The sequence below is a fragment of the Dipodomys spectabilis genome, unplaced genomic scaffold (assembly GCF_019054845.1).
Source record: "Dipodomys spectabilis isolate Male_0828 unplaced genomic scaffold, ASM1905484v1 ptg000188l, whole genome shotgun sequence".
NCBI classification, from domain to species: Eukaryota; Metazoa; Chordata; class Mammalia; order Rodentia; family Heteromyidae; genus Dipodomys; species Dipodomys spectabilis.
The window spans coordinates 1,645,283-1,658,415 of record NW_024870865.1 but is presented as its reverse complement, the minus strand read 5'-3'; the positions used below and the strand labels follow the sequence as shown (position 1 = coordinate 1,658,415).

At 40.0% G+C, this 13,133-nt stretch overlaps 1 protein-coding gene across 2 annotated transcripts in view; it reads left to right on the top strand.

Moving 5' to 3' along the window:
• The window catches only part of Rere (arginine-glutamic acid dipeptide repeats), a 394,753-nt gene that overhangs the window by 37,820 nt on the left and 343,800 nt on the right, over positions 1-13,133 (top strand). The window lies entirely within an intron of this gene.

Here is a 13,133-nt window from a genome sequence, read left to right as displayed (position 1 = left end):
ATGTCAAATAATAGTAACATTTTTTGAGTTTAAGAATTTTTAAATCTCTTTTTGGTAAATGCAGTCAACCAAATTCTGCTTAATACAACTTGAGACTATACTAAAAGGGCAGACCAGGCCAGACCAGACAAGACCAGACTAGATAATCTTATTTAAAGGAAATACTTTTTTATTTATAAAGAAAATGCCTCTTTTATATCCTATTTTTTCCTTTGAATTCATACCTGTTCTTCTTTTTTTAAGGACTGGGGATTAAACCTGTAGCTTTGTGTACATTAGACAGGTGTTTTTCCACTTAGCTACATTCTCTGCTTGGATTTTTCTTTTTTTTTTTTATTTTTGAGTCCGGTCGTGGGGCCTGAACTCTGGGCCTGGGTGCTGTCCCTCAGATCTTCAGCTCAAGGCTAGTGCTCTACCACTTGAGCCACAGCGCCACTTCCAGCTTTTTTCTTTTTGCTTATGTGGTGCTGAGGAATTGAACCCAGGGCCTCATGCATGCAAGGCAAGCACTCTACCACTGAGCCATCTTCCCAGCCCTTGATTTTTCTTTTGAGCTCCTGAAAAACAAAACAAATTTTTATCAAAGGAAAGGTTCTTATGAAAGTAGAATATGCAATCTTTCTCCTTCTTTTTGTGTGTGCCAGTCCTGGGGCTTAAACTCAGGGCCTGGGCATTGTCCCCGGGTTTTTCTGTTCCAGGCTAAAGCTCTACCACTTGCCACAGCTCCACTTGTAGCTCTTTTGGTGATTAGAGAGCGCTAAGAGTCTCAGGGACTTACTTTCCATGGTGGCTTCAAACTGTGATCCTTGTAGCTCAGCCTACTGATAATATAGGATTACAAGTATGAGCCACTGGTGGTGGTCTACAATCTTATTCTTTGTTTCTTTTTTTTTTTTTTGTCAGTCATGGGGCCTGAACTCTGGGCCTGGGCGCTGTCCTTAGCTCTTCAGCTCAAGGCAAGTGCTCTACCTCACAACACTACCAAACTAATCATCACAAGAACATTTTGAGGTATATTTCTGAGGAAGACATTGTGCTCAGTTGTGCCAACTCTTTGTATTCTAGCGAACAGAACTTTTGGTGATGGTTGTTTTAAACTCTTAGAAGAAAATGTTCAGTAGATTAGTGTTCTTAAAAAATAACAATTGCATTTGACATTTGTTAGTATGACTCAGAATTGAGGGTCTTTAGGATGTCTTACTTATTTTTTGTGAGGTTTTCCCATGATGGAGAGTGGCAGGTTCTCGCCAGACAGTTACTACATTGTTCCTGGGCTGAAGCAGTCTTCTTTCAGCCTCTGAGTAGCTGAATGGACAGTTGTGCTTCGTCATTTGCCATTAGGCAACCTGCCTATGACTTCGTGCCTTTGAATAGGTTACTGAGTCTTCCATTCTGTGGGCTGCTACTGAAAGTGCAGTAGAGCTGTCCCTTTTCCAGAGCCTACCATTGGCACCAAAATCTGTGGACGCTCAAGGCCTTAATACAAAATTTGCTTATAGCCTGTACTTATCTATCTGTGTATTTCAATCATGTCTAGACTTCTTATACCTAATACAATAGCAAATAGTTGCTGTACTATAATGTTTGGAGAAAATCAGAGAAATAACTATATGTGTGTATAGACTTTTTTTGGGGGGCAGTCCTGGCTCTTGAACTCAGGGCCTGAGCACTGTCCCTGAGCTTTTGCGCAAGGCTAGAGCCACAATGCCACCTCCAACCTTTTCTGTGAGGCAAGCACTCTACCACTGAGCAGTATAGACTTTTTTTTTTTTTTTTTTTTGGGTGGCTGGTTGAAGTTGTAGATATAGAAGCCATGGTTCCATATGTCATTGTTTTTGTTTTTTTCCTTGAAATTGCTTCTTTCTTTAAAAAAAAAAAAAGTGAGATTCCTTATGCTGTCTTCCTACATGGTTGCAATACATTTTAAAATTATTCACCCCCTGTCTTTTCTTTTCCATCTCCCTTTCCCCTGATCTTCCTATATAGTCCTATAGTTAGTCGTATTTGAATGTGTGTATACATTAGAGTGTGTGTGTGTGTGTGTGTGTGTGTGTGTGTGTGTGTGTGTGTGTGTGTGTGTGTGTGTGTATGCTAGGATCTGGGCTTGAACTCAGGGCCTCACCCTCTTGCTTAGCTTTATTGCTCTAGGCTAGCACTCTACCACTTGTGCCACAACTTGCTTCACACTTTGTGGAAATTTATTGGAGATAAGAGTCTCATAAATTTCCTTCCTGAGCTAGCTTTGAACTATAATCTCAGATCTTAGCCTCCTGAGTAGCTTGGATTACAGGAGTGAGCCACCAGTGCCTGGCTTTCAAATCCCCCCCCCCCCCCTCCTCTGGTCCTGGGACTTGAACTCTGGGCCTGGGCACTGTCCCTCAGCTCTTTAGCTCAAGGCGAACGCTCTACCACTTGAGCCACAGGGCCACTTCCAGTTTTCTAGTGGTTTATTGGAGATAAGAGTCTCACGGACTTTCCTGCTCAGGCAGGCTTTGAACCATGATCCTCAGATCTCAGCCTCCTGAGTAGATAGGATTACAGGCGTGAGCCACCTGGCTGAAATATCTTTTTTTTTTCTTTTGGGTTTGTCATGGGGCTTGAACTTAGGGCCTGGGTGCTGTCCTTCACCTCAAGGGGGAGCGCTCTACCACTTGAGCCACAGTGCCACTTCCAGCCTTTTCTGGTTATGTGGTGCTGTGTAATTGAACCCAGGGCCTCATGCATGCAAGGCAAGCACTGTAACACTGAGCCACCTTCCCAGCCCCTTGGGAGACTCTTATCTCCAATAAACCATCAAAAAGCCACAAATGGGACTGTGGCTCAAGTGGTAGAGGACTAGCCTTGAGCAAAATGAAGCTCAAGGACAGTGCCCAGGCCCTGAGATCAAACTCAGGACTGGCACAACCTCCCCCCCACCCCCTGCAAATTGAAATAGATAAAAAATTGGTAAGTTCCAGCCAAACCGAGGGCTACATTTATACTGAGCTTATGACTTTTATAATAGTGTGGATGGAGGAACAGTGTATTTCAAGATGGATTCATTATATTAAAAATCATATGAAAAATTAAAAATAAACAGGGCTGGAGGCATGCCTTCAGTGGTGGAATGCCCACCTCATAAACGTGAGTCCCTGAGTTCAAACCCTAGTACAACAAAACACAAAACAAAACAAATGATTCTTGTTGTAGATGGGGTGAGAAGTGGTAGGAATCTGACCTTCCTACATGGTCATGGAAATGAGGTGAGATTCTGCAGGTGAAGTCAGTTGGACACAGTGCTTGCCAATCTTACATGGGGAATTATGAGTAGGGATGTGGCAATCACTAAAGATTTGGGAACACAGGAGGAGGTGCTGATTTTAGAAAGATGATAAATAGAACTTTTGTTACTCGACAGATGGCCACATGTTAGCTGTGGGAAGGCGAAGGCTGAAGACACTGGGAGTGGGGTAGCTGAAGCCTTGATGGAATGCGATTGCTCTGTAATTTACTGTCAAGTCATAACTTTACCAAGCATGGCGCATGATGAAACTGAAAATCCTTGAGCTTTTAGATAGGAGTGCTACTTCAGCAGAGAGGGTGGTTTTGTGGCCCATTCAGTTTGGTTCCCTTTTGGGGAGATGATAAACCATAATGATTATTGGCATGAGCCAGAGAGCAGAAAAGATTGGCTTTAAATCCTTGTCTCCAGACACTTGCTTAGCAAAGCTGTTCTGCTGACCCAAGACCCTTTTTCCTCATTCAGTTAAGGTTTTGTTTGGTATCTTATGCAAACTGACTTCTCTAGACTGTGGTGAGTGATGGAAATGATTCAAATGATATATAATACACATAAGAGGAAGATTGCCTTGCTCTTTGCATTTGAGTTTCATATTGTTTTTCTACAGGCATTCTGTTTGGCTAGTTCTCAAAGTTCTCTTATCTTTCTCTGTGTGTGTGTGTGTATGTTTGAGTGTTCGAAACTACTTAATATTTTGCCAAGACTGACCTCTACCTCCTGGGTAGAAACCATCCTCTTTCTACTTCAGCTATTCCAGTACTGGCACTGTAGGGGTACCAGCATGACAGTACATAGGCTTTTAGTTTCTTAAGGTTGTTTTCAGTCGAACTGGTAGGTATATAATTGTACACAATCCACAATTAGAATAGCAGAGTGAAGCTGGGTGCCGATGGCTCATGCCTGTAATCCTAGCTACTCAGATTGAGATCTGAAGATCATGAAGGTTCAAAGCCAGCCCCAGCAGGAAAGTCAGTGAGACTTTTTGTTGGTTGATTGTGAGACTTGAAGTCTGGGCCTGGGCACTGTCCCTGAGCTCTTCAGCTCAAGGTTAGCGCTCTACCACGTGAGCCACAGTGACACTTCCGGTTTTGAATGGTTTATTGGAGATAAGAGTCTCACCGACTTTCCTGCCTGGGCTAGCTTTGAACCATGATCCTCAGATCTCAGCCTCCTGAGTAGCTAGGATTACAGGCCTGAGCCACCAGCACCTGGTAGGATTTTATATTTTATTTTATTTATTTATTTTTTTTTGGGGGTTCGGTCGTGGGGCCTGAAGTCTGGGCCTGGGTGCTGTCCCTCAGCTCTTCAGCTCAAGGCTAGCGTTCTTCCACTTGAGCCACAGCGCCACTTCCCGCTTTTTTTTTCTGTTTGCTTATGTGGTGCTGAGGAATCGAACCCAGGGCCTCTTGCATGCAAGGCAAGCGCTCTACCACCGAGCCACCTTCCCAGCCCTAGGATTTTATATTTAAATTAATGTGTCTGGAGGGTAATTGACAGTAAAATTTTATTTTTCTGAAAGAAAAACATAACCTTTTCATAATACTTCTCACTTTCCTTGACAATTTGTATAAATATCTTTTTAGTTAGTGTCTTGATGTTCAGGTGAGAGAACAGCCCCTTCCTTGTTAATTGACAAATTGTATGTGTTTTCTCTGTTTGACATGTTTAAAAATGTGTGTACATTATGAATAGCTAAATTAAGCTGTTTGATATATATATATATATATATATATATATATATATATATATATATATATCCATATCCTCTGTATCTATATTACCTCACATGCTTACCTTTTTTTTTTTTTTTTTTTTTGGCTAGTCCTGGGGCTTGAACTCAGGGCCTGGGCACTGTCCCTGAGCTTCTCTTTGCTCAAGGCTAGCACTCTACCACTTGAGCCACAGCACCACTTCTGGCCTTTTCTGTATATATGGTGCTGAGGAGTTGAACCCAGGGCTTCATGCATGCTAGGCAAGCACTCTGCCACTAAGCCACATTCCCACCCCCGCTTACCATTTTTGAAGTAAAAATACTTTAAAACATACCCTCCGCTATTTTCAGGTACATAATATATTATGAACTGCATTTACCAGTTGTGCAGTAGATCTCAAATTCACATCTCTTAACTAAGAATGTATACCCTTTTAACAACATTCCCACTACCCTTCAGCTCTTGGAAACTGCTGTTCTATTCTCTGCTTTGCTTGAGTTCAGTGCTTTTTGATTTCATGTTTGTGAAATCATTCTGTGTCTGTCTTGTTTCACTTAACATAATGTCCTCCAGGTCCATACTTTATAAAGGCTTAGTAGCTCTGCGTGTGTGCACTGTGCTTTTCTTTATCCATTCAGCTTGTGATAGACATTTTAGGTTGATCCCATATTTGGCTACTGTGACTAGCACCTGGTGTCCTTATATGACTGTCAAATGCTTACCATCTTTATGAAGAGTGTCTTGAGTGAATAGACTTAGAAAATGGTTGGTATTTGATTGAAGTAATGCTGAAGAACTAAAAACAAAACTCTGATGTCCAGTTGGATACAAATGGTTAGTGAGGCCCTGTTTACTGTTCTTTTTTGTTTTTTTGTTTTTTTTTTTGGTTGGTCGTGGGGCTTGAACTCTAGGCTTGGGCGCTGTCCCTGTGCTTTTCAGCTCAAGGTGAGCACTCTACCCCTTGAGCCACAGCGCCACTTCCGGTTTTCTGGTGGTTTATTGGAGATAAGTCTCACAGACTTTCCTGCCCGGGCTGGCTTTGAACCGAGATCCTCAGATCTCAGCCTCCTGAGTAGCTAGGATGACAGGTGTGAGCCACCGTTGCCCGGCTCTGTTTACTGTTCTTCTTGATATGAGGTTTGATAGTTTTATGGAGAGTCAAGAAAACTGGAATATACACACCACTCCCAGTGAATGGATTGTGTTTTTCTTCCTTTTCTCTTGTATTTGTTTGGATAAGGTAGGGACGTTCTATAAATTCTCAGTGCTTTTTGCTGAAACATCATGTATGGTATTAATGATTGATGCAGTAGAGAATTTGATTTGGGCAACTGTACCAATCAGCTTTCCATTACTTTGACACATGGTTAAGATAAATCAACTTATAAAGAAAAAAGGTTTATTTTGGCTTACAGCTTTGGAGATTGTAGCCCAGAGTCAGTTGATCTCAGTGCCTTGAGCCTTGTCAGGTCACATCAGGGAAAGGGAGTATGTGGCGATATGAAGCCACTTGCCTCTTAACTGGGAAAGGAGAGAGAAAGAATAGACGTGGGACAAACATTCCTGGTAGAGGGCTTGCTCTCAGTGATCTAAAACCTCCCATCACCTCCTCAAAGTACCACAGGCTGGAAACTAGGCTTTTAACACATAGGCCTTTGGGAGACATTCAGGATCCAAACATAGCAGTAGCCCATGGAGTTTGTTCACTTAATTGTGAGTAGAAAATAGCTTGTATCGGGAAATAAATTCTGTTCAACAGAAACAGATAACTACAGATAAACACTTCCTTTGATATATTTATTAGGTTCTGAAAATTGCTTTGTACTTAGTTTACTAATTATATTATTATAATTACTATTTTTGAGACAGTCTCAATATATAGCCTAGGTAGACTTTGAATTCATGATTCTCCTTCAGTTTCCTGAGATTCAGAGATTATAGATATCTAAGCTTGTGTGTGTGTGTGTGTGTGTGTGTGTGTGTGTGTGTGTGTGTGTGTGTGTGTGTGTGTTGAATGGCAAGTAGTTTCTTTATCATTCAGTTAGTGAGGAAAAATTAAATGGCTTTTGGAAATGAAGGAATCATTTTCGAAGTTTCATATCTACTAAACTATAACATTTTCACTGCAAAATTAATATAATTGCAGTTTTTTTCCTAATGTTGCAGTGGTCCTTATTATCACCAAGAACTTTGATAAAGATATACTTCTTTAACAAAGCAGACTAATATTATAGATAGAATATTACCAATAATAAAAGGACAGACTTATGATGGTTTGATGCACTATTTTTACTATTTTTAACAACTCAAGATGAGAAAAGTTAAACAGAAATGTGGTTCTCATTTTGATTGTACTGAAGTTATTACAAGGCATGCTTTCTTTCTTCAGTTGCAGAATAAGAGTTTGATCCTTTGGGTATAAAAGACAGGGTCAAGCACTAGAATTAAAAACTTTTCACTGACTGTCATTTAGAGGTATGTAATAAAAATATAATAATTTGAATATTGTAGTTACTTAAGGTACTCGGCATCTTTTTAATATGATCTAATTCTGTTTTATGAAATAGTTGCTTATAAAATTATATTTGGCCTATAGCTATTATAAAATGGATAATTTGGATCTTTTGTTAACATCTTCCCCTGCTGATAGTCCCAGTGTTTTGGGTAGTTGGCCACAGTTCTACCTTTGAGAAATGTTTCCAAATTGATTCTAAACCTGTAGTTGATCCTTGCTGATAAGCTTGTCTAGAAAATTAGCATGACTCCTCTGCAGGTTGTCACTGAACTTGTCTGCTTTATCTGTTTTTATATTCTTTGAGCCAATTTCCGGTGCTACTTGTTACACCATTCAGTCTTCACGTTGACTTCTCAGAGGAGGGTGAAGCGAAGGAACCGTAAACAAAAGGGATCAATACTTGTCTGGGCACTTGACATTTTGTGTACAAAAATTTGAAAATTTGCAGTACTTCTTACTTGAAGAAGCCCACTTGTATAAACATATCCCACAAAGCCTGCCTTTTTTTTTTTTAAACAATAGAAGACTGTCAGAAGTTGAAAAACAAATGTACATTTTTAGTTTTGTGTTTTAAATAAAAGGGAGAGATGTAAATAGATTAATGAATGGATTTGGTATGATGTCAGATTTAATTTGTCATGATAACCATCAGTGGTGCACCAGATGTTTTGACTGTATTTAGCTTCATATTAAATTAAGCATAGCCAGTGGCCTACAAAGTCCATGTGTGCTGTGGCCAGAGGCAGCTCTAACGGAAGACGGCCCCTTTCATGTCCCTTACCACTGCCAGCAGCTCTTCTCTCACCGTGCTGTTTAGGCTTTGCTCATGCAAAGGTGCGTCCTTGTATTAAGTTGAAATTTGTATTCTGTAAACTGCCTGTACTGGAACAAAGAGACTTTCACTTCAATAGACAGGCAGTTCTTATTTTTGGTTACCTATAAACTAGTGGAAACAAATAAATGATTAGTTAGGAGCTTATTGAACCCCAAGTCTAGAGAGGGGAAATATTAGCAGAAGTGCCAGTTAAACGGGATGCCTTAGGGGATTTTCCTGCTAGTAATGATGGGGAAAAAAACCTACTGATTTTGTCATGTAAGTATGCATTAAGATGTGAAGATTCTTCAGATTTATTTCTACTCAGAAAGGCAAGGCATAAAACCCCTCTAACCCCTTTAGAATGCTTTGGTGACTTGTACTTATTTCTGGATCCAGCCTCATAAGCACAGTCACAGCGTGGATTCTTTCCCCGAGGATGAGGGAGAACATGCATCCGCAGTGTGTTTGGTGTGAGGATCAGTGAAATGGCAGACCTTGCTGATCATGCAGCCTCTCCCCGTGTGTGTGTGTGTGTGTGTGTGTGTGTGTGTGTGTGTGTGTGTGTGTGTGTGTGTGTGTGTGTGCTGTGCTGTGCTCACGCGCTCTCTTTCTCTCTCTCTATCTCTCTCATTCCTCTCTCTCTCCCCCTTTCTCCCTCTCTTCCTCTCTCCTTCCTTCTCCCTCTCTCCCTCCCTTTTTCTCTCTCCCTCTCCCCCTCTCCTCCTCCTCCCTCCCTCTTCCCCCACCCTGGAACAGCATCTTTGAAATTAGACCTGTAAAGCACTGGCTAATGCCAGAACAAATACCTTGAAAAATTTTATCATAATGTTGCTTTTTAAAGTCCTAAATGCCCTCTGTTTAAAATGAAATTCTTTTGTATTAACCTTCTTTCATATGCTAGCTTTCATCACTCTGCAGAATTGCCTGATTTGACTTTCTAATGTCACTGTAATGAATCTTCAGGGAGACCTAACGATTGAACACACATAGTCTGCAGCTCCATTGTACAGTGTTCAGTAGAAGAAAAAGGAATTGGGGGTAGGAGAGCAAAATGAAAAATTCCCTAGCATATATTATGGCTTAAAACCAAACATTTCCTCAGGGCTTTCAACTTTTCCTAGACATCACGATGTGCACTAATTCTTTGATTAAATACATTCAGTAACCCCTTAATAAAAGCATCAAGTTGGGTGAGGTAGAGTCTGCTTTGTAAAGCCAGAACTAGGGCACATGATTACATTTAGCTTTGACACATTCATTCTGAGAATGTGCTTGGAAAAAACCTGGTCCATTTGCACAAGCAGACAAATTACTCTATGTATTATGCCTGAGTACTCAGCAGAGTCAAATATTTGCTAGCCGATAAATGTGGCACCTGCATATACCAGAGTCCAGAACGTTTAATGGTGCTCTTTCAAATGCATCGCGAGAAAGGCTTTTCCATGGCATGTAGTTAAACGATTTATCCCACGTATTTATAATCGCAGCAGTATGTGTTTGGCTTACCCACAAGAAAGAAATCCAACACCAGAATTCAATAATTAAGGATTTATTAGTTAAAACCTAGCGTTATAATGAGCCAGATGCTTCTGCATTGAAACAGCCATTTTCATTAGCATTTTTAAATCGAAGAGAATTGAATTTAAATTTGAAGTGTCTTGACTTTGATGGGTTAACATTTTAAAATCCTTAAAAATCCATCACATAAAAGGCAGATTTTCTTTAATTTCAATAAAAGGAACACTCACACTGAAATGCCAGAATAGGTATGGGGACGAAAACCTTTTGACAAAAAAGAATCTGAATTCCTTGTTTCGAATACTATAAAATAGTCATAACTTAAACTGCCTGTGCAAAGAAATGATTATAAAACTGTGGAATATGAAGAATCAATTTTGCTTTTAACTGAAAAGATACAAAGTACTCAAATGAGAGAGGCTGTGGTAAGGGGGGCAGGGGAGTGGGTTTCCATTGTTTTTTCCCTTTTATCACAGGGAGGCATTTTTAATAATAGCTTGAGTGGTTTGATGAGACATCGGAAGGAAGCTCCCAGGAGAGGAAGATTATACTAGCGAGATCTCTCCATGAATCATTTACGCTAACCTCTTGCTGGAGCACAGCTTGCATTTTTAATGAAGGATGATTGCATTTCATAAACAGTCCCTTAAAAATTAAAATAATATTGATCCTTTCTCATTTAGGCCTATTAAAGTAACATGCTATACATCTCTTTCTAATAGTTCAGGACAGATTATTATTTCAAAACAATATTCAGTTTTATCATTTTTAGGCAGAAGTTTCTTTAAATTTGACTTTGATTAAAATGTTTCTGGAAGATAGTTCTTTATAACTATTTATAAAAGCAAAAATTATGAAATGCTTTAAAGTTTGGGACTTTTAAATAATTTTTAACATAAAATATATCTGGAAAGCTTTCTTTTGATATTAGTTTCTGGTATAGGATTTTTTTTTTTTTTTTTTTTTGCCAGGTATGGGGCCTGAACTCTGGGCCTGGGCGCTGTCCCTCAGATCTTCAGCTCAAGGCTAGCACTCTACCACTTGAGCTACAACGCCACTTCCGGCTTTTTCTGCTTATGTGGTGCTGAGGAATCGAACCCAGGGCCTCATGCATGCAAGGCAAGCACTTTACCACTGAGCCACCTTCCAGCCCAGGAAAAATTTTAAATTAACAGATTTTAGACACCCAGGGAATAGATAGTTCCCAAACAAGTGGCATTGAATTCAGGAAATGAGGTTATTATTTGAAATACTGAATATAGCATATAAAAGGAGACTGGGTAGGTTTCAGGACACTTTTGTTCCTTATAGTCCTCTGAGGACAAGTTATATTCTGTCATTTTATCAGTATACTTGTTTTTATGCTATGAAATATTTTATCTCAGCGAGATAAAGTGTGTGTTGTTACTTGGAACTTTTCTGAATTATTATTGATAGACTTTTTGCTTGAATTTCTCTTGTAAGGATCATAGAAATAATGTCGTTTAAATGTTAACAAGACTGTGAAAAGTGTTCCTTTGCTTTTTAGATTTTTTTTTATTTATTATTTTTTGCTCAAAAATTAAAAAAAGGAGGGGAGAGGATTGGGTGGGGAGGCGGGGGTGGGGGGAGGTTGGGAAGGGATGTGAAGGATAAACAAAGGAGGAGGCTGCAATGCTTGATAAGAAATGTACTCATTATCTTGCCTATGTAATTGTAACCCCTCTGTACAGTATGTTCACAATAAAAAATAAAATAAAAAAAATTAAAAAAAAGGAGAGAAAATGTTTTGTGTGCTGGTGACTCATGCCTGTAATACTCAGGAGTCTGAGGTCTGAGGATTGAGGTTTGAAGATAATCTAGGGGGACAAATTTGAGAGCTTCTTATCTCTAATTAGCCAGCAAAAAGCTGGAAGTGGAGGGTTGGCTCAAGAAGTACAATGAAAGCCAAATATGAGCACAAAAGCCAAGAGAAGGTGGGTGCTGGTGGCTCACGCCTGTAATCCTAGGTACTCAGGAAGCTGAGATCTGAGGATCGTGGTTCGAAGTAAGCTTGGGCAGGAAATTCCATGAGGTTCTTGCCTCCAATAAACTACTCAGAAAAGAAAAAAAAGCCAAAAGTGGCACTGTGATTCAAATGGTAGAGTGCTAACCTTGAGCAAAAGAAGCCCAAAGACAGAGAGACCAGACCCAGAGTTCAAGCCCCAAGACCAACCAAAAAAATTCAAGAGTTCAAGGTCCTGAGTTCAAGCTTCCATACTGGCATACACATTAAAAAAAAAAAAGTTCCTAAGATTTAGTGCAAATGTGAGAATGTGATACTACAAAAAAGTGCTTCTCCTAGAAGGATTAGAAACATAAATGCAAAGTCACAAGTTAGCATCATGTACTAACTTTGGGTGTCAATCTCCCCCCCACCCCCAATTGGAAGAACAGTACAATGTAGGGAGTGAGAGTACAAGCTTAGTTGATCAGCTGTGTTCAAATCCTGTTTCTGCTGTGTGACACGAGGGTGGGGGCACCCTTCCTTCCTTCCTTCCTTCCTTCCTTCCTTCCTTGAGCCGCAGTTTTTCTAGTGGTTTATTAGAGATAAGAGTCTCATGGACTCTCCTGCCCGGGCTGGCTTTGAACCGTGATCCTCAGATCTCAGCCTCCTGAGTAGCTAGGATTACAGGCGTGAGCCACCAGTGCTCGGCTACTTTTTTTTTAATAACGTATTTCGCAATCTTTAAAGAAAAGTAACTTGGGGGAATGCTCTCATGATGGTACAGTGAAGTCAGGAAAAATCTCATTGTCTCTTTTGAGCCTAATATGTAACTATACAATGATTCAAAGTTAAATTACTGAGTTTTCTTTTAATGAAAGGGATTCTAAGCTAAAGATTTGGTCTAAACACATCAAATGCAAACTAAGGGATTTTCTGAAGTGGCCTTTAGAGTTAATACTGAGTCTCTGGCTGCTTATCAGTTTCTATAGGAATAAGCATACACTTTTCAAAATATCTGTTTTTTTTTTTCCCCCTTTTGGTGCTAGAAGGAGGGCTTGAACTCAGGGCCTCATGTTCTTGCTTGACTTCCTTGCTCAGGATGCTCATGACTGGCACTCTACCACTTTAATCACACCTCCAGCCTAACTTTTTGGCTAGTTACTTGGAGATAGAATCTCTGACTTTCTGTCCAGGCTCACTTCAAACTCTGATCCTCAGGCTCCTGAATAGCTATTATTACAGGTGTGAGTCTTAGTTTCATGTATGTCCTGTATGTTCTTTGACTTGGTAATGTAGAGATCAGCAGAGAAAACTAACCAGGCTTA